The 21,990-nt window shown below is 42.0% G+C and overlaps 1 long non-coding RNA gene across 1 annotated transcript in view; it reads left to right on the forward strand.

Annotated features, from left to right (window-relative positions):
- The first annotated feature begins 2,435 nt into the window (after positions 1-2,435).
- Positions 2,436-21,990, forward strand: part of LOC121491991 — a 57,710-nt gene continuing 38,155 nt past the window's right edge. Inside the window, exon 1 of the long non-coding RNA XR_005988095.1 lies at positions 2,436-2,534. This is a non-coding gene — a long non-coding RNA (uncharacterized LOC121491991). The remainder of the gene's footprint in view (positions 2,535-21,990) is intronic.

Below are 21,990 nucleotides of genomic sequence, written 5' to 3' on the forward strand. Positions count from 1 at the left end.
AGCTCTGTGACTCGGGCTTGCTCTGGACCCTTGGGCCCAAGCAGAGGGGCTTGTGGTCATCGGTCTGTCTTTATGGATCTTTAGGATGCTGCCTCCAGCCGCCTTCTCCCCACTGGGTGCTGGGTCATCCGACTTAGCTGCACCTCGTCCTGCACACGTGTCCAAGATAGCGAGTCCCCCCTTCTGTGATGTTCCAGCTTCTCATCCGTGTAACCATGAGGCAGCACTGCAGCACCCTGTCTTCTTATGACCTGTTCATCATTTAAAACAGACAAAGAAAAACCAGGGAGGCTACTATGTCCCGAAGGTTCATCCAGCTTCAAATACAACGAGGGTAAAAGGAGGTCACATGCATAAATCAGATAGCAGCAATGTAAGAATTCTGCACATGTTGTGTGTTCTACTTCTCTGGGTCCCTTCAAAGCCTTGTGCTGCCCTGGGCAGCCACGATGTAATATGTTTATAATGTCCTGTTAAATCAGCAAATGAGTTGGTGATGTCCACAGGGAACAAAGCCCCTTGGCCGTCTCGGCTCCCCCTAAGCGTAGATGGACACGCTGAAGCCCCACTCGACGACAGAAACTAGGTCAGTTTTTGTTTCTGTTGTTCACAAATGAATTCAATTGTACTCTCAATTGATCATTCTGATTGGTCTTGGTGCACAGGGAACTGTGTCCGTTCCACACAAAACCTGGGTATCTTGTCCATCTCGGAATTAGCCGCCGTCTGATAAGTGGCCACGTGTACCCAGCGAGGGCACGACCTCAGCAAGACAGAGAAAACAGGGAGCCTGCATGTAACAGCTCCGTTTCATCATCTGTAAAAAAGGATGGACCAACTGGAAAAACAAAAAAATGATGCGATGATAATAAAAAATAAAAAATAAGCGTCATTTTGGTGAGCTGCTACCAAATGGCAGCTGGGCCTTCCAAAGAATATCGCATTTTTTTTCCTTCTTTCTCTTCTCTTTCTTTCTTCTCCTTTCCCTTCTGTGAAGGTTAACTTGATGTGGTCAACTTGGCTGGACCGCAGAGCCCAGAGATTTGGTCAAATGTTGCTCTGGATGTTTCTGTGAAGGTGTTTTTGTGGATGAGATTAACACTTAGATGGTTGAACTTGGATTGATGTAGATCGTCGTCCGTCAGGTCGACTGGCCATGGCCCATCGGTGGAAGGCATGAATGGAGGAAAAGAGTGGCCTCCCTTGAACAAGAAAGAATTCTGTCAGCAGATTGTCTTTGAAGCTCAACTGCAACTCTCGCCTGCGTGTCCTGCAGGCCTTCTCCCTCACAGTTTCGACTTGCCAAGAGTCCATAATCACAGGATCCAGTTCCTTAAAAACAGATCTCTCTCTCCTGCTGGTCTGTTTCCCTGGGGATCCCTGACTACTACACCCTCTTTTCTTCTTGATTTGCCTCCTTCCCTCCCCCTGTCCTTCTTTCCTTTTAGATGAGGAGATTGGCTCAAGGAGATGAAGAAAATTTCCCAAGATCTACTGGCTTGTGACAGTCCAACTGGGACTGAATTTCAGGTCTGTCTCTCCCCCCAGAGCCCCTGCAGCTTCCCTGACCCCGCTCTGTGAGTTGTGAGGTGCTGTGCAAACAAGCAGGCCAATCTTTTGGCAAGTCTTGGACCACAGGGCCAATCTGGCTTTTGTTTCTCTCCCTGTCAATACTACACCTGTGAGAGCTTCACTGAATCAGACTCTCCAGATCATCTGCGGCTGCACAGAGCCCAGAATGAGGTACTTATTGTCTCTCCTCTGTTTTAGTTTGCAAAAAAAGCCAACATTTTATTAGTAGCAATGTATCATTTCATGGAAAAAGAAAAAAAAATTGTGTCCTCTCCATGGGTCTGGTCCATGCACAGTGGAGTCAAAGCACTGTCTTAAGCTCTCATGGCTCTCTTTCCTTTGCATCCCCATCTCACCTCCTGAGCTCATACTCTCATCACCTCTTCAGAGGCAGTCTCCTTCTCTGCTCCTGCCAGCACTGTGCTGCCTACGAACCATTTTCCATAACACAGACAGGATTTGGCTAAACTATTCCTTTCTTTCACTTCCAAGAGAAGACTTACCACTTTTATAATCGTTCCTGATCTAAGCTTCTTTGTACTACAAAATCCCTCATTATCTATTTTCTGCTTGAATATCAAGTCGCATTACTCACAAGCCCTCCATCTTACCTTTGGGTCTAGTCATCATAAATAGCAGGCATTTCCCCCAGTGGTAGATGGTATTAGTTTTCAAAATACTCAATGCCTTTCCTTATTGGTCTCTTCCACATGCAGCATTAAACAAACCTAAACCTGGATGTCAGTCTTGGCCATGTGACTTGCTTTAAAAGGTAGCAGGAAGTGACAAGTGGCACTTCTGACCCATCATGCCATTCTACCGCATGTCCTGTGGCCAGAGATCCACATGTTCCAGGCAGCGGATGCAGCTTCAGCCTGGATTCTGGAATAGAGATGGTGTGGAGCCAACCCTAAATCAGTCTACGATTGTCATGGGAAATGAGTAAGAAACTCAGATGTATTGTAAGTTGCTAAGATTTTAGGGTTGTCTATTATGGTCACATATCATAGTCTATGCTGACTCAACTTTCTTATTCTGAATTAGGTAGCACTCCTCCTAGGGCTCACTGTGCCGTGCACTCTCTTTTTCTTATAGCATGTATCACATTAAATAACATTTACTTTTTACATAGTTGGCTTCCCTATTAGCTGGAAAAAACCTCAAGGGCAAGAGATTGTGTTTGTTCACCCCTATATCTCCAGTGCCCAGAATAGCCTGGCATTGGGAACATGCTGTCTGAATGCACTGAATCAAGCTCTTGACCCACAAATCGTGCTTGAATATGAATTCATTGAATTAATAAGGATTGAAAAAATTATGATCAAAACCTAGGATCAGAGAGAGCTGTTGAGTATGTAACTAGGATGAGAAAGGTATGCATTACAGAAGTGGGCAGAGCTTGCCTCTCCCAATAAATAGAAATTATGGTGTATAGTAGTAAGGAGAGAATCCTGACCACTGAAGTCCTGGACCCTGTGGATTCACATCTCCTTTGCATTTGTCAAGCAGAAAGACAACATTCACAATTTTCTGGCTTTTAAAGGAGGAAGAGATTTGATTATAGACAAAATATTTAATGAAAAGATATCAACTCTTGTGAAGTCAGTGATTCATAAGAGCCTTGCTGACACTCATCCTTCTGCTGAGTTATGATGTTACTCACTGATATGTGCTGTTAATTCCATTTCCTTCTGCACAACTTCTCGTACTTTGTTCTATTGTTATCCTGATACCAACAATTTATATTGCCCATGCATTGGTAGAAGCTAAGACACACCAGATATACACAGAACATACAGGAGAAGACAAATTTCTTGAAAAATCAAATCCAAGAAAAAAAAATAAGAATAGATAACTGATTCATTAATTCATTACCTCATTCAAAAATCAATATTGTTGGCTTCTGGGTGTTGCTCAGCTGCTAGCAACTTTGCCTGAGGACCCTTCCTAGTCTAAGAATTGGTCATTAAGAGGATATCCTAAATCTTTTTTTTAAATTGTTATTATTATTATTATTTTTTAGTTTTGTCATTTATTTTCCCATAACATAAGACAGAGATGGGTGTACTTTTGAAATTAGCAAACCCAAACACCTCATTTGACTGGGATTAGGTATGAAAAAAAAGACTCCTTCAAGGTCAAACAGTGAATTTGTCATCAAAGCCAGGACTAGAACCAGAGTAACTTGAGTTTTAAGTTTTATTCCATTCCTTTTTATCCTTCATGTAAAAATACTCTTTTGAAGGACTTATTGAAGAGAGTCTCAAAGATAGTCAAGGAGCTTCTATCATGTTTTTCAGTAATTCTGGAAATTATTTCATATTATATATGAAAATAAATCCATATAAATCCAGATTTATCTGGATTATAACTCATGTCCATATATTATCAAGAGGTACAGCTCTGGAGTGGTGGGAATCAGATAGACTTGGGCTCACAATTTGTCTCACTCCTGGACACTACAAATTCTCAGACAAGCAGCTTAACACATTGGAGCCTCAGTTTCCATTTCTGTTCAATAGGTGAAAGCTACGTATCCATTGTGAGGATTATATGAGAAAGTGCCTCATGGTACTGACAAGAGGCACAGTGCTCCAAGCCATTATCATTTCAGATATGTATTTATGCACAGGGGGTTCAGACGAATTAACATCTCTCTGTTCAACTAGGCCAAGTATAAGCTTAGAATTTCCTGAATACATAATTTCATTGTTAGACATAGTGTTAATATGTGGGATTTAAAAATACATATATTTTTTCCTTTCCTCATTAGTTACAGCATGTGATTTCTCAGTAAAAACATTTCCTTTGTGACTTTCATGAAATCACTGTGATTTCCTAATAAGGAAATATACTCGAAGTCTACCCAAGGCTTCTATTCCCTACCGCTTAGGGGTTGCAGATTATGGGAGTAATCACTGGGGCTGTCATGCTAATTGCCCACTCCAGCTTCCAACCTAAACTGATGGGCAGAACAAAGCATCCAAGAAGACAAACAAAATAAAAAAAAAAGTTTTGTGAGGTTTTATTTTAGGCTTATATTTATTTATAAAGGCTTTAATTCCAATAGATACTGTGACAAATTCCAATGTAGACCAGAAAAAAAAAAAATATGTGGTTGTTCAGCCAAAGATCAATCCTGGTTGACTCATTGATGCAACCACTTGGCACACAGTACTGGGCCCTGGGCTATGAGAATGAATTGGCATGCTGCTGAGCTCAAGGTGCTCCCAGGTGAGCGAAGGTGGGAGATGCATCATCAAGGTAGATACAAAGGTATGTCATGGGTTCTCTGGTGCAATTCTGCACAGGGAGTAGAATGTAATTCTTGGGGGGATGAGGGTATGGATGATAGGTTCAGGAAAGGATTGTAGGCCAAATAGATATTTGCCAGGAGACCTGGCCGGAAGAAGGAGCTAGATGTTTGCTCCAAAAAAAGACTAGTGGTAGCACAGACATGAGGCTACTGAAGAATTTTGGGAATGTGAAACAGATCCTAATGTCTAAAGTGCTGTAGGATAATGGTGTGAGGTACTGGAGATAAGGATTGGCAAGTCGAAAAGCGGGAGAAATAGGTTCAAGTCTTCTGAGTAAGTGAAGATAGGGACCCAAAGCAAGAGAAGAGAGAGGGGCTGGATATAAGACACATTTAGGCAGCCACATCGTGGGATGTATTCAAGTGGTAGAGGGAAGAGTCCAGGGCAACTCAGACTTTGAACTGGCATCTACTGGCAACATGGTGGCATGCAGCTGAGGAAGGAAACCTAAGAGAAAGAGACTCTTTGATTTCTTTTGATTCCAAGAGATAAAATCACTTTCTCCTATATTTTTAAATGTGAACAAATGTAAAGACACTTCTTGGCTGGTGGTTTGTGAGACCACAGAACACCTGTCCCTGTGTAAATTCACTAACCAAAAACTTGTTGACAGTAGGAGAAAGGAGTGTGGCTAGATTGGGGGAGAGAAAAATAAATGGAAAAATGTAATCTGTGGAGTGGGATAGACCCAGATCCAAATCCTGGCTGGACCACAAACTATAATTTGTCTTTGAGGAGAGTTTTTTTTTAACTTCTCATGTCAACATATATGGGTTAAGGCTGTGGTAATTAAATAGGCTGATGGATGTAAGTGTGGAAAGCGTTCAATAAATTTCCCACCTCTTCCCTCCCATCCACTCTTCCTCCCTTCTGTTGTATTTGATATAACCCAGATTCCCAGGCTGAGAGCAAAGGAATCTAACTTCTTCCCACACCCAGATAATTCCCTCCGATCCCCATCCTCCTCTCCTTCCTTCAGCAGCCTCGAAGTGATAATGAGCCCTACTACCTTCTACCAGATGGGCTTCCCTCCTCCCAGATCTCTCTCCCTGCTGATGTTCTCTCCAGCATCCCACTTGCTCACTCTCTCTCCAGCTCTCTAGCACACTTAAGTTCTTGGTTTCCTCTGACACCTTTTCCCAAACGTATACCCTGCTCATGTTCACTTTGATCGAGAAAAGACCAGTCAAAACAAACCCACATTTCCCTTAATCTTGCCACTCCTACGTCCTGCTTTTTCTCCTTGCCATTTTGTCTCAAGCACGGCAAGGCTAATAATATCCTCTGGATATCATCTCACACTTACCCCCAAACCTCCTGTACGTGTATTCTTCACTAAACCGAGGATGTCGTGGTGTGTATCTGCTACCTACCCAGCTCAGACCGAGAAGGGACAATCATCTGGAGGTTTGTTGCCCCAGAGCTACTAAGAGCCGAGATACAAAATGTCAGGAGGCAGATCTGAGGGAATCAGAATTGGAAGAAGCTGGAGGGGCCATCCCCACTGGCCTGGGAAACAAGGAGAGAGTGGCTGGGAGGAAGCAAATGACACATTTATAAGGGAATTTTGGTTAGGGTAGATACTGAGTAGATACTGAGTAGATACTGAGTAGTTGCCTGAAGTAGTAATAGTCTACCTTGTTTTAAAATTATTATCATCAGGCAAATTGATCCCTTTTGAGAATAAAAGCCTACAGACAACAAAGTACATAAAGCCCCTGCAGGGGCTGTTCTTCTGGCACTGGTGTGAGACCAAGGGCTAGAGTCTCCCCACGGTCCACGCTGGTGGGCACCATTCCTCTGTCTCATCTCCTCCAGATCTCTACCGCTTTTAGCACAAGTTCTCTTGCCATCCATCTTTCCTCTGTATTTGCCATCTTCTGCTTTCCTGCTTTGGTCTCAAGGCTTTGGTGGAAATGCACTGCTCTGGTCACCTTCTGCTTCTCTGATCCTGAGATCCTGCTTCTCTGCACTCTGCATTCACTCCATTTGGCCTTCATCCCATGACATCAGGTGCCAGAACGCTGTGTCCCCCTCTTTACCCCATCTCTGCTGTGGAGAACTCGTGCAGGCGATCACCACTGCAGGAAAATGATCCTCACTTACATCCCTAATACTGAACCAGGCTGGGAGATTCACATCCATGGAACACATGCTATATCGTGACTCAGCACATGCAACACCAAACCCAATGTCTGTCCCCAAACAGTCCTTACTTTCTCCCATTGGCCTTTCTCTCCCTACTGTTTCTGTTCACACAGACCTGCCAACCAAACTTGACCTCTGCTACTGCCCAGGCCCCTGCAGGGGTCACAGGACTGTTGCTTCATCTTCTTTTAGAATTCTTCCCTGCTGTGCCATCTTCCCTCCAGTCCACTCTGCTTCTGCTGGTCTCAGCTAGAGATAACTCCCAACAGCCAGACAACGCCATGTGGGCCCTTCCCAGTGGGAAGTCAAAGGTCAAAGCAGAAGGAACAGCCAAGGGGATCCCTGGGTGCCGCAGCGGTTTGGTGCCTGCCTTTGGCCCAGGGCACGATCCTGGAGACCCGGGATCGAATCCCATATCAGGCTCCCAGTGCATGGAGCCTGCTTCTCCCTCTGCCTGTGTCTCTGCCTCTCTCTTTTTCTGTGACTATCATAAATAAATAATAAAAAAAAATTAAAAAAAAATCAAGAAGGAACAGCCAAGATGGCAAGGCCCACAGGAAAACAAAAGCTGGGAGTCAGAGTTCAAAATCCAGGGTCCCCAAGGGCAAGAATGGTGCTGCTTCTCCAGCCACATAGAAGGAAAACCATGTCCTTAAGGAGGTCTTTGCCCATGCATCCAAGAAGGGGCCCAGAGCCAAGGCCACTGCTCCTCCTAGGGATGGCAGGTCTAAGATAGTGCAGAACCTCAGGCCAGGAAGAAAGAGGCCCCCAAGGGCCCAAGGAGGCCAGCCATGCACACCAAGGCCTCATTGTGCCAACTGGACAGTAAGAAGGTACAGGTTGAAAGCTAGAGCTGGGGTGAAGACACACAGATCCTGTCTGAGTTTTGTTCCCCAACAAACTATCATTCTATTTCATTGTAATCTATTTACCAATAAAGGCCCCCCCACACACAAAAACACACAATCATGGTCTCTCCTGTCTAGTTCCTTCGTGCCCAGGCTCCTTCCCTCCTAATGTGTGCTAAGACCGACATTCTGCAAATGATGGACTCAGACTCAGGGAAGTTTAGGTGACGTTCTGACGGCCACCTGCCATGTAATTGACAAAGCCAGACTCAAATTCTACTTTTCTGCCTCCAGATTCTATTCTACACTTAACGTTTCTGTAATTGGGATGTTTCATGTAGTTATGCACATACACCAGCAAAGGTGGGCATCTTCTACATTTGAAATGAGCAAAAAATAAACACTAAGTATATTCATTCAGGCTGCCGCATAAATGATAGAGCTTAAGAGGAAATGGAGCCGAAATGAGCCCAAAAAGGCATCCGGCATGAGCTTATGGAGGATTTCTGAGGAGCAGCAGGAAGTGGGCCTTCATAATTGATGCTAAAAACTCTGTGATGTAGACACCATTCCTCTGACCCTCGTTCATTTTATAGTTGAGTAACTTCAGACTCAGAAGTTAAGAAACCTTCCCAAGGTCACCCAGCAGAGGTGAAAAAAGCAGGTGTCCCATCCCATCTGTCTCCAGAATTGGTTCCTTCCCAGTCTATCATCTTCTTAAAGGCTGGGATCTGTCTCACACACACACACACACACACACACACACACACACACACTCCTTTGCACCTCTTTACTACTGAGTAAAATGTATCTTGTGGATTCATTTAATAATTAATAGATTATATCACCATATCTCTTTCTTAGGATTTAAATCATTTCTCCCAATTCTTATTGTATATCATGTTCTTCATGCTGTGTCCCTGGGATGACCTTGTAAGAAATGTGTCTTTTCAACAGTATAACAACCTCATCTCTCTCCTCTCCCGAATATCATGCTGAGCAAAGTCAACTTGCACATCGTTGGACTTTAAAAATGTGTGCGCATGTTGTTTTAGTCTTCTCTCACTTTGGCTGCAGAAACCCACCTGCATCATGGAGTTCAAGGTCTCAGGTTGATGCTAACAACTCTGTGATGTAGACACCATTCCTCTGACCCTCGTTCATTTTATAGTTGAGTAACTTCAGACTCAGAAGTTAAGAAACCTTCCCTTCCTTTGAGTGGTCCAGCCTTTCATCCCTGGCTCGCTGGGTGACCTGGAGTAGAAGGCAAGACGCACCTATTGCCTCCACCTCCTGAGCTGATAGGACCTTCTCCAACCTCTGCAGGGAGGGAGTTCCTGCCAGTCGGCTCATTTACATCAGAACAAGATTCTGTCTCTGTGTCTTTTTATCTTGAAACAAAAATTGAGCGCCTTTGACAGTTGTTCTTCCCTGATGAGATGTCTGATAAGCTGTCTCACCTAGACAAAAAGTTACTTTATCACAGTGTTTTACAAATAAGGAGAAGGTTGTCAAGATTCAAATAAAAGTGGTGTCTAGCTCTCTAGCTTTGACATCCCAGGGAGTGCCGGTGCTGGTTTGGCATTAGGAATGTAGGTGTGGATCACCTTCCCAAAGAGGTCGTAGCTCAAATATGTTCCCTGCATTGTCTCTGAAGTGCAGCCTCACAGACGGCTGGAGCCGAGACACAGGATGATGGAACACACCCAGAAGAGCGAGATGAAGGGTGGCCTTGATGCCGGGGGACGGGGGGGCGGGCACTGACATGAAGCTCTCTTCAGGCAGAACAGCATAATGCAATGAGATGGTCAGTCTTGGACTTGGGTTCAAATCCTGAATCAATTATTCACTAACCTTGGGCTGTTAATGACTTCTTCTAAAAATCTATTTAAAAGAGAAAAGAAACTATCATTTATGTAGAGCTGACTATGTCCCAGATGCTCTAAGAGTTAAATGTTTACAAACACCACCTCTCCGTGTCCTCACAAATCTACAAATTAGAGAACGTTTCTTTTCCATTTCAGATCATTGGATTTTTTTGTTGTTGTTTTCTTTTTTAAGATTTATTTAGTTATTTATTCATTTATTCATTTATTTATTTATTTTAGGGGGTGATTTTAGAGGGAGAGGGAAAGAAAAAAATCTCAAGCAGACTCTGTGCTGAGCATGGAGCCCAATGTAAGGCTTGAATACATGACCCTGAGATCATTACCTGAGCTGAAATCAAGTGTTGGATGCTTAACGACTGAGCCACTTAGGTGTCCCTCAGACCATTGATTCTTAAAATATTTATGTATATTCACCTTATATCTTTCTTCTTTTGTCTCCAGGTGGCCTAGGTATTTTACAATCAGTATATCCCTACCTTTAATGAATAAGATTCAGGAGACCTGAATTTATTGAGCCCTTCCTAGGCTATAATTGTGTCCAGCAATTTATATCTTTATTTACATCCTTAGTTTGTTCATTAAAAAAAAATTATATGGTAAGAGCACTTAACATGAGATCTACCCTCTTAGAAATTAAGAGTACAATATATTATCATTGACTATAGTCTCATGTTTACGTTATCTGAACTGAAACTTTATGCCTGTTTATTGGTGAGTCTCCATTTCCCCCTCCCCCTAGCTTCTGGCAACCACCATTCCATTCGTAGACTCTATGCATTTGATTATCTTAGATACCTCATATAGGTGGAATTTCATGGTATTTGTCTTTCTGTGACTGACCTATTTCCCTTGGCACAATGTTCTCAAGGTTCATGCATGTTGTCATGGGGCAAAATTTCCTTCTTTTTTATGGCTGAATTATTTTCCATTGTATGAATATACCACATTTTCTTTACCCGTTTGTCCTTTGATAGACACTGAGGTCATTTCCATTTCTTGGTTGTTGGAGATAGTGCTGCAATCAACATGAGGGTCCTACAATTTCTTCAAGATCCTGATGTTTATATCAGACCTAGAGGCAAATATGATGCCCATTTGTAGAGGAAAAAAAAATATTTCAAAGGACTACATCTCTAGACTGGAGTTACCCAGTTAGTGGTGGCCAGGTAGGGACTCACACTTAAGTCTGGCTACCTCTAGAGACTTGGCCTTTTGCACAGTCCCTAGCCACCAAAATTTCATTTTCTTATCATCTCTTCCAGGCCTTCTGAAGCCATTGAAAATGTCTCATTATTTTTGATTACAGATATAATTTTATAAGTCATATCAGTCAATCATTACTAAAATCTAGAAAATTCGAGTTTGTGATACTGAATCAGTAGGAAAATTTACAGTAGCTTATTTTTTTAACTTAATTATGCTAATTGCTATTTCTAAGCATAATTAGCATTTTGAATTATTTAGTATAATTACGTCAAACAACATGTTTAATTTGTCACGTCAAGTATAATAATTAGTAATAATTCTTGAAAGGATGTCATTACAAGTTTGAGGTATTTACAGGGTGTAATTATGTCAAATGTGATAATACTAAAGAGTAAGACTAAAGCTTATAGAAAAATGTTGCTGCAAATATTTTGAAAGTTTAATGTTGTGGCCATTTTAAATATTTTTGTTCCTCAATAGAAGTCAAACTTGTCATGGTTTGGTGGTCTGCTTGCAAATTAAGAGAATGAAAACAGGGCCACAGACTATGGCTCAACTAATATTTAATCCATCAAATGTCGCCACCACCCCTCCCTTTTTTTAACTCCAAAATGAACAAAAATAGTTTTTCATATTAAATGGCTATACTTGAAAAATGACTCTGGGGAAATAAAGACAATCCAGAAACAAATGGATTTCTTCCAAATATGAAAACGAAATATCAGGCTAAAGTAAGAGGTGAGTTAAGTTAAGAAGCCCAGCTGTTTCATGGCTGTGTGGTTTGCCAACTACTGACACATTTAATTTTCAATAACCTTTGTTATAAGATGGGGATAATACACACTGTTGTGGAGGGAAATGAGATGTAGCTAAACTGCTTTATAGCTGTAGGTGGTCTACCAGTGTATGAATTTATGTTGTTATCTAGATATTCCTGACATCATCATACTCAGCAACAGGACAAAAGAATGACAAGTGGTTCAAGTTCTGCCGTAGGTGGAGGTGAGCTGCTTACCAGCTGTGTGGTCCTGGACAAGCCATTTTACTCCTGAGCTTCAGGTACCCCACCTACCGAATGAAGGAAATCCTACAAATTTCGAGAACATGCTGAGGACAAAATGAGGCCATGAGGATAAAAACATCTAACGTAGGGTCATCCATGTGACTTTCACTCGATAAATGTTTGGATTTGCATTAAAGCAGAGCCCAGGAACCACATACTGGAAAAGCTGGATCGAGAGCCTTGTTTTCCTCTGGCCCTTACTCTCCAGTATCTTAGAAGATTGAGTGAATGTTGTGATAAGAGCCTAGCCTTTGGGCTTAGCTATCCCTGACCTGGAATTCCAATTTTAAGTATTTACTTATTGAACATTTAGTTAACCAAAGGACACTTTCATCCCCTCAGGTTTGTACAGTAGCTCCTTGCTACCCTTGGGGAGTGAGTTCCAAGACTCCCAGGGGAAGCCTCAGCAGGGTAGTATTGAACCCCATATATAAATGTGTCTTTTTCTCATACATATATACATATGATGAAGTTCAGTTTATAAATTAGGCATAGTTAGAAATCAACAACACTAATAGTAAAAAAAAAAAAGGGGCACCTAGGAGGCTCAGTGATTGAGCATCTGCCTTTGGTTCAGTTGGTGATCCTGGGATCTTGGGATCAAGTCCTGCATCGGGCTCCCCACAAGGAGCCTGCTTCTCCCTCTGCCTATGTCTCTGCCTCTCTCTCTGTGTCTCTCATGAATAAATAAATAAAATATTTTAAAAAACTAATAGTAAAATAGATTGTCAATATACTGTAATAAAAGTTATGTGAAAGTGGTCTGTCTCTCTCTCTCAAAATATCTTATTGCCCTGCACTCACCCTTCTTGTGATGACGTGAGATAATAAAATGCCTTCGTGATGAGATAAAGTGAACAACAGAGGTGTTGTGACATAATGTTAGGCTACTACTGACTTTCGGACCAGAGCCAGAAAGAGTCATTTACTTGTGGGTAACCGAAACTATGAAAAGCAGAAGACTGGATAAGGGGAGACTCTTGTAAGTCTTTGGGGTAGGGAGAGGAAAGCGAAAGTTTACAACAGAGGAATTCTCTTTCCTCCCAACCAAACCCGATTGGGCAATCCTTTTGCTATTTTTACTATTTGAATGATTTTGCATCAGTTGGCTTTACGTACCTGTTGGTGTGGGAGATTCCCACAAGGAGCCCCAAGCTCTGCAGAGCCAATTGCACTTCCACCTACATGTGGCAAGGCTGTCACCAACCCTACAGGTGACTGACAGATATCAATCTGTTGAGATTTATTGTGGGCATTACCTCTTCCATAGGATCATTCTCTAATCTCATTCCTTCGAGGTAAAATTGGTCGCTCCCCTCTTTGTGGTCCTAATTCATCTGCAGCACAGAGATCTATGATAATATCTGTTTAACACGTTATTATAGGCCTCTGGTGTCCTTACTTGCTTGGTCTCTTCTATTGAAATAATTTAAAGTCTCTGAAGGATAGGGTCTATGTCTAGAATATTTGATAAATATCTGGACATTCCCCTGTATCTAGCATTGACACACCACATATGGTAAGAGTTCATCAAATACTCATTGGATGAGTTAAGAAATGAATAAGCTTTGGCATGGTGTCTAAAATGAGAGCTAGTTAATTGGAATAGAAAATGTTTAAGATTTAAATTCAAAACGAAATGGTTAACGTTCACTCATTCATTCACTTATCAATTCTACAATTATTTATTGGTCATTGGCTAAGTACCAGGGCCTTGGCTAGGGCCTGGGGATAGATCAAGAAATCACTTAACACAGATACATTTTCCTTATGGTCTAGTGCAGTAGCTCTCAGTGCATGACTGAGGAATTGCCTGTATCAAAAACTGAGGGTGTGAACAAACTTCTGACCTGATAAATTATATTCTCTTGCTATGGGCCTTGAGCTTTCCGTTTGTAACAAAGACTTAATTCTTACAGTTTTTCAAGTTATAGACTTAATGGTTTACATTTTACTAAGTTATACACTAAGTGTGGGACCCTGGAGTAGTTAGCCATCATCTCTGAACCTTGATTCCCTCATACGTAAAGTGAGACTGGTACTGTGCATCGTGGAGATTAGTGGTGAGGAATATAAGTCTTCTCTTTAAGATGCCTACTAGGTGCTCAGGTAGGGTTCAGTGATTGTTTCAAAGGAAATTGCAGGCACCTGTTTTCCTGGGAATGGCATGACCATGAAGTTTTCTTAAATCAAGTCTTGGTTTAAACATAGAAGCAAATGTCTCCATTTAAAGTGGATGACTCCTCACTTAAATGCTTAGGATGGTAAATGTTATAATAAGTGTCTTTTATTGCAATTAAGAATGAGAGAAATAGGGGTACTTGGGTGGCTCAGTTGGTTAAGTGGCTGCCTTCAGCTCTGGTCATGATCTTGGGGTCCTGCGATTAAGCCCTGCACCAGGCTCCCTGCTCCACCCCCACTCATGAGCTCTGTCTCTCTCTCTCTCAAGTAAATAAATAAAATCTTAAAAAAAAAAAAAGAATGAGAAAAGTAAAAAAGGAAGCAATGCTAAGAAAGTAAAAGAATGACTTCTCAGGGCAATTAGTTTTGTCATCTTAGAGGTCACGTAAAGTTTCAATTTCAAGGAATTTTCAATTCAGTTGGATAATAATTTGCCAAGTACCCACCCAAATGTACGTGCACAAAGATATGGGGTGGAGTTCTTGACTTCCAGCAGTTCATAATCACATCAGGGTTCAGAGCCGTGTGTCACAGGAAATTGGTTGTACAGGGACAAAGGCTGAGAAACCTACTGGGTCCCAGAGAAGCAACATAAAAATTGGGATGGCAGTAAACTACTCTTGCCCCTCCATTGGAAAGACAAAGGAAGAAGGTGGTGCAACCAGAAGCCAGGGACTGAGGTCACCTGGGTCCACCTGGCACAAGCTCCAGCTGGAGCTTCCTTGGGGGACACAGAGACACAGAGCAGACTCAGAGGATGCTGCTGCTGGGGACAACTTTTGAGGCAGAGAGAAGGAAAGAAATGTTACAGCTTTACCTTTCTCAGCCTCCTATCTCTTATCACCTCCTCACGTTGACTGGACCCAAGCTGAAGCAGCTGCATGAGGACCTGGGAAATGAAGATAGGGTCAGCCATCCTGCCACACAGAGCAGGGTGTGGGCAGGACAAGGACCAGGTCTGCAAGCAAAGCCCAAGACTGACAAGAAAGGAAGAGTTGATGTGAGGAGGCCATACTAATGCTGGCAGAGAGGGAGAGAGGGAGGACAACAGTGTCCTCCTGTAGGAGCCAGGCTGGCTGCCCAGGCACAGACTTGCATCGAGACGGAAATGAGATGAGATCACCGTGGTTTGGCATCCTTTGCACAGATTTTTCCAGTTGAGATGCTGCATTTTGCCAAAGCACCCTTGAGTGATCAGACTCAGGGTCTGATCAAAGCTCTGTGCAACAGAGGTATCAGGCTCCCTTGTTACTGGTATGCGATGAGAAACACCCTGCCTCGGGCACCCGTGTCTACTGTTCATCTAGTCTCCCCTCTTAGCAACAGGTATTGGGGGAAGCTAAATTATAATCAGAAACTGTTCCATGAGTCTAGAGCCGGGCTGAGGAGAATTTTGAAAATCTTAAAACTCAGTGTAGTTCAGCTTCCTGCCCTCTGTAGCATTACCTAAGGCAAGTCGTATTACCTAAGACACACCACGTACAAGAAACACCATCATCTCATGAACCACCAAGAATCAGAGGGAGGAGGAGGGGGATGGGGAGATGCCGTTATTACATCATAATGCAATGCTTCTTTATCACTTCAAGTTTTTATTTTAGACTTACTGAAAGAGCTATATTTTGAAATTTTTATTTCTTCATTTTAAAATTCCAGTATAAAAATAAATAAGTAAATACAATTCCAGTATAGTTAACATAGTGTTGTATTAGTCTCAGGCATCCAATATCATGATTCAATAATTCTATATATCACTCAGTGCTCATCACCATAACTGTGCTCTTAATCTCCTTCATCTAGTTCACCCATCCCCCTCTTGCCCTCTGTCAACCACCAGTTTGTTCTATATAGTTAAGAGTCTGCTTTTTTGTTTGTCTCTTTTTTCTTTGCTCGTGTGTTCCTTAGATTCCACACATGAGCAAAATCATATAGTATTTGTTTTTTACTGACTGACTTATTTCATTTATCATTATATCCTCTAGAGCCATCTATGCTATTGCAAATGACAAGATTTCATCGTGTAGATATACATACCACATGTTCTTTATCCATTCATCTGTGGACGGACACTTGGATTGCTTCCACATCTCAGCTATTGTGAATAATGCTACAAAAACATAGGGTACGTGTATCTTTTCAATTTAGTGTTTTTGTGTTCTTTGGGTAAATACCCAGTAGTGGAATTACTGGGCATATGGTAATTCTACTGTATAGTGTTTTAGATACAGAAGCGAAACAATATGAATAGTTAAGTCCATGTTCATGAATGTTCATGCAGCGACAACTACGACAACTACGTTAACACTGTCTTGCTGGCAGTAATTTTAAGACTCTGTCACTTAAGATGCATGTGGGTTTATTATATGTTAAGAAACGAAGCCCTACAGATTAGACCTGATAGAAAAATGGTAGCTTCAAGATAAAAACTGTTCTTTATTATTATTTTTTAATCAGCTAGAGATCATTTGTGTTGCATTAACTTGACCTTGCTCTGGGATTCTCTTTGAGTCCAACCCATAGGCAGATAACTCTCTGCCCACATGGAAAAGATCAATACAAACAGTTCAGTGACACTTTCCTTAGGTAAAATCACACTTCGATATCAGTGATTAGATGGGAAATGTCTAAATCTTCTAGGCCTTTGTTTATAGACCCGAACTTGGGCCACCACTAGAGGTGACTGCTAGTTTCTAATCCTCTTCATTTCAATCTTCTTTATTGCAATCAGGAATTTCTGGGGGTGCTTTCCATCAACCACATCAAGAGATCTATTTAAGTATTTTCCATTTACAGGTGTCTTACAATCTAAAAAGTTTTTTTTCCTCGAATTTTCTTATTTGACCCTCACCATAAAGTTGTAAGGAGGCCAGGCACCTAGTACGGCATTGTCATTTTTTGGCAGATGAGGAAACAAAGAATCTGCTCTTCTTTCTGTCAGGTGTCTTAATTACATGCCTCTTAAAAAAAAAAAAAAAAAAAAAAAAAACAAAGCAACTGGGTGGAGTATTGTCTTAAAACATAAACCAGGGATCCCTGGGTGGCGCAGCGGTTTGGCGCCTGCCTTTGGCCCGGGGCGCGATCCTGGAGACCCAGGATCGAATCCCACGTCGGGCTCCCGGTGCATGGAGCCTGCTTCTCCCTCTGCCTATGTCTCTGCTTCTCTCTCTCTCACTGTGTGCCTATCATAAAATAAATAAAATTAAAAAAATTTAAAAAAAAACATAAACCAGTTACTTTATCTGGTGGTCAACCAAATAAAGGGGTAAGGTGTCACATTGTTGGATTAGAAACAACAAAACAAAACAGGTTATGTTGGCTGTGTTGGAGTTATTAAGGAATATGTCCCTGCTATGGTACCTCCCTACATGATTTTCAAGGGCAGTTTGTCTGTATGTCACTTTCTATCTATATTCACTTCCTAATCCTACCATCAAAGGTCCTTTATTATATGTCACCAGAGAACAACAGGTAGGCCTCATACAATGGATACGTCATCCTGAACTCGCTAAGTGAGGGCTGAATAGGTACCAGGCACTATGCCAAGCCCCTCTCGTGCACTACCTCCAGTCCTTCTGGCCATCCTTTGAACTAGATATTTTTATTCCCATTTGACAAGGGGATGCAGAGAAGGCAAGCATCCCGCTAAGCATTGTTCAGCCTGGAAAGAGCAGAACAGGAATTTCGTGCTAGCCCTCAGGGATTCCATGACCCCTTCTATCTCTCTCAGGTCAATTCCTAGAAGCCTAGAAGCCACCATGACACTAAGAGACTTCGGTTGTCTTCAGGACTCAGTCTGGAATCCATCCCTTGAGCCTCCTAAGAAGGTTCCTCTTCTATAAAAGGAAAGTTTGGGACTCCCAGTTGTATCGTGTGCCAGTACACATCCCAGCAGGGCAGGGTGAGTGCCTGAGACCACAGGATGGGGCGTTGGAAGTAGGCACAACCCAGAGATAATGCTCTTGACCAGCTTGCAGTTCTCTGTAGGTCTTGTCCTGAATCTCCTACTATCGTGTTACCCTCCCGGAGAACAAGGACAAGGGAGGACATGCGGGGTGAATGGTCACCTATGTTGTATGCCTGTCGCATTGAGGGTAGCATTTAACGGTGCTGGCAGAGGTGTGTGGGTGTCAGATCTATTTCCTTTCACTGCACTGCTTGTTGAAAACATTCACTTTTAGATCACCTCTCTTTATCCTTGACTACATCGAAAGGCCAGGCCAGCCAAAACCCTGGTTTGGCTTCTGGGGAGAAATTTTCTTACAGATTCTGTTTATGTGAGAGAGAGATGGTTTATCATTCATACTCTTAAAAGATACAATGAGTTTGCCGGGCTGATGGGTGCACACATGTACCAAGAAAGACCAGAGATTCTATTGCTGACACATGCAGTGTCATGGATCCTAGAGTTAGAGCCAAGCTTAGAAGTAAGTTAGTCAAACCCCCCCCCCTTTCCTGTAGAAAAATAAATTAGGTCCCCTGAGCTAACAGCTTGCCCAAACCCCAGATCAAGTAGGCATTTAATTGGCATCCTCAGGGCTGCTCCAGCCACAAATCCATTCTCGCACCCCCTTCCAGCCAGCTATATTTCTTACTGTGAATTACAGAAACTTCCACTTACCACTCTCTGCTTTTGCGCTCCCATTGCTCCATGAAATGCCCCCATTTTTCTAAGCATCCTATTCTTGTTGGACTGATGAACTTCTGCTCTTTTTTCAAAGTCCAGCTGAAATGCAATCTTCTTCCCTGATGATTTGAGGGGCAAAGCTGTGGGCCCTCTCTGCTGGGCTTCTGCCGTCACTGATTTTTATATATTCGCTTTCAGCATATATAGATCATTTTGCAGTGCATCGGCTCATCCTCCTCCCTTTGATTTACACTACGGTTTTTTTTTCAAGGGCCTTGTTCTTTCTTCCCTTGCTCACCCCAGTGCCTATCACAGCTCCTGGGTACATTGGGAACCACCTAGTAAATTCTTGCTGACAAAGCAATTTCCCATATTTAATTTATGTATATCCTGCTTTGCTCAAAGACCTTTGAAAGCCGATTGGAAGGAAGGCAAAGGAGGAAAGAAAGGAAGGAGACAGGGAAAAGGAAGATGGAGGACGAGAAAACCAGGACAGTCAAGAGACAGGAAGGAGAAGAAGGTTGGAAATAGTGAAAGAGGGAGAACAGGACCCAGGTGTTCTGAGGCCCACCTTGGGTGACCTAAGGCTTTGTGCTGTCTCTTAGCATTGGATGAATGTCCAGAGACATAGGAAAGAAGCGAGTACCAGGGTTCAGTTTTACTTCTGCCCTGAGCATGAGGTTGGCAGGGTGGGGACTCTGCCCCCCCCACCTTTCTTTCTTTTTTTTCTTTCTTTATTTATTTTCTTTCTTTCTTTGATTTTATTTATTTATTCATGAGAGATGCACACTGAGAAGCAGAGACATAGGCAGAGGGAGAAACAGTCTCCCTGTGGGGAGCCCCATGTGGGACTCCATCCCAGGACCCCAGGATCATAACCTGAGCCAAAGGCAGATGCTCAACCACTGAGCACCCAGGTGTCCCCCTGGCCTTACTGAGTTAAGTGCCCCAACCCATTATCAGAACTTGAAGCCCTTATGTACCTCCAGTGGGGACCACTGAATCATGTGGCTGAAGGAGGCAAGACGCTTCCAGCTCTACTTCTATTTTGAGTTGATAGTTGGATTTATTATGGCTTTTATGTCTCTGTAGCTTCTTGCCCTGCCCACCTACCTTCAGGGCAGTTTCACCTGTGCCTTTCTGGAAGTCAGCAGGGCCTTCCAAGTGCTGAGAAATGCATACCAAGGAACTAGAAAGAGCTGCCTCTCCTCCCACTGTAAAATAGTTATGAGGGACACACACTTGGGTTTGGAGGGACTTTTCGCTCCGCTGAGTTCTGTTCAGTAAGCTGTCACTGTTTTTCCTTCAGGCTGTCTAGCTGTGATGCCAACCAGAACAAGCATAGCTGCTTAGCAGTCATATCCTGCAGCTTATTTTGGGACAATTTAATCAATATTTCATCAGAAAATGTTTTTTCTTAGTCTTTTGGAAATGTGATTTTTAAAAGATTGATTGCACTTTTAAGTAGAGCTGTTCTTAAAAACCATACTAATTATTTTTATTTACAATTAGCTGAACAAATGTATTTAAAGTATTTGATAAGTTCTGGCAGATGTATATGCTCAGGAAACTATCATCATGGTCAAAATAATGACCATACCCATCACCTCTGAAAGGTTCCTTGTGTCCCTTTGTAATTGCCCTTTGCTTGCTTCTCTGAGCACCCTACCGTGGCATGCTGCCTCTCACCGTACATTCATTCATGTTTCTCGGAACAGTATCTAAATGGAATCGCACAGCATGCACCTCTTCCTCTACCTGCTCTCACTTGGCATCATTATTTTCAGATTCATCCATAGCATAGCAGTACTTTGTGCTTTTTATTCCATAGTATGAATGTACCACTATTTGTTTATCCATTCACCCATTATTGGCATTGGGATTATTTCTTGTTTCGGTCTATTGCAATTAAAGCTGCCATGAAAATTTTTGAACAAATCTTTGTATGGACATATGCTTTCTCTTCTCTTGAGGAGGTAGGGAGAAGAACAATAGGTCATATAGTTGACATACCTCCCAAACTACCCCCTAAAGTGCTTTGCCATTTGATCTCATACCAGCAGTGCAGGGATCCATGTCTTCACCGTCACCTGGTATGGTCATTCTTTCTAATTTCAGCAGTTTTAATAGGTGTGTAGCAGTGCCTCACTGTGCTTTCAATTTGCATTTCCTTAATGTTTAATGATGTAGAGCTTATTTTCCATGTGCTTTTATCTCCTTCACCAGAGTGCTATTCAAATACTCTACTCAGGTTTTTTGGGTTGGCTATTTTCTCTTATTGAGTTTTAAAGGTTTGTTATGTATTCTGGATACAGGTTATTTGTTAGATACATACTTCATAAATTTTCTTCTCCATTCCTGGGTTTTTCTTTGTGTTTTCTTAACAAGGTCTTTTAAAGAGTTTGAAGTTTTAAATTTTGATGAAGTCTAATCTATCAATTTGTTATTTTATAGATCCTGTTTTTAATGTCATAGCTTTGCCTAACTCAAGCACACAAAGGTTTTCTTCTTGAACTTTTTAATTTTAGCTTTTGAATTTAAGTCAATAATCTACTTTGAGTTATTTTTGTGTATGCTGCAAGACATAGATCTATCCTTATTTTATTTTTGCCATGTGGGCATCAAATTGCTGCAACATCACTTATTGGAAAAACTATCCTTTTCCCTCTGATTTACTTTTGCATCTTTGTTGAAAATCCATTATCCAAATACATGTGGGTCAATTTCTGGACTCTGTTCTGTTCTATCGATCTGTCTTCCTCTACTTGCACTAATACCATGCTGTCTCGATAACTGCATCTTTATAATAAGTATTAAGGTCATTTGTTTTCTGTCTCTCACTGATCCCTGTCTTGTGTTGCCTAATGTACACTTGAAAATCATCTTCTCCTGTATTTTGTTAGTTTGACTTTTATTTTTTTCAAGTGGGAGGGTAAATGTAGTCTTGTTATTTCACCTTGGCTCAAAGTGGGAGACAAATTATGTTACTTTTGATCTACAGAATTATATCTCCAATATTAATGAAAGCCCAAGGGCATATAAAATTTGAGATATAGTTGCTTTTGGCACAACTTTCCAACATTACATGCATATGTATGCATCCAGGATGACAGTTAACAAAGTGGTAAGTTCTGAGCTAGAC

The sequence above is a fragment of the Vulpes lagopus genome, chromosome 5, assembly GCF_018345385.1.
Source record: "Vulpes lagopus strain Blue_001 chromosome 5, ASM1834538v1, whole genome shotgun sequence".
NCBI lineage: Eukaryota > Metazoa > Chordata > Mammalia > Carnivora > Canidae > Vulpes > Vulpes lagopus.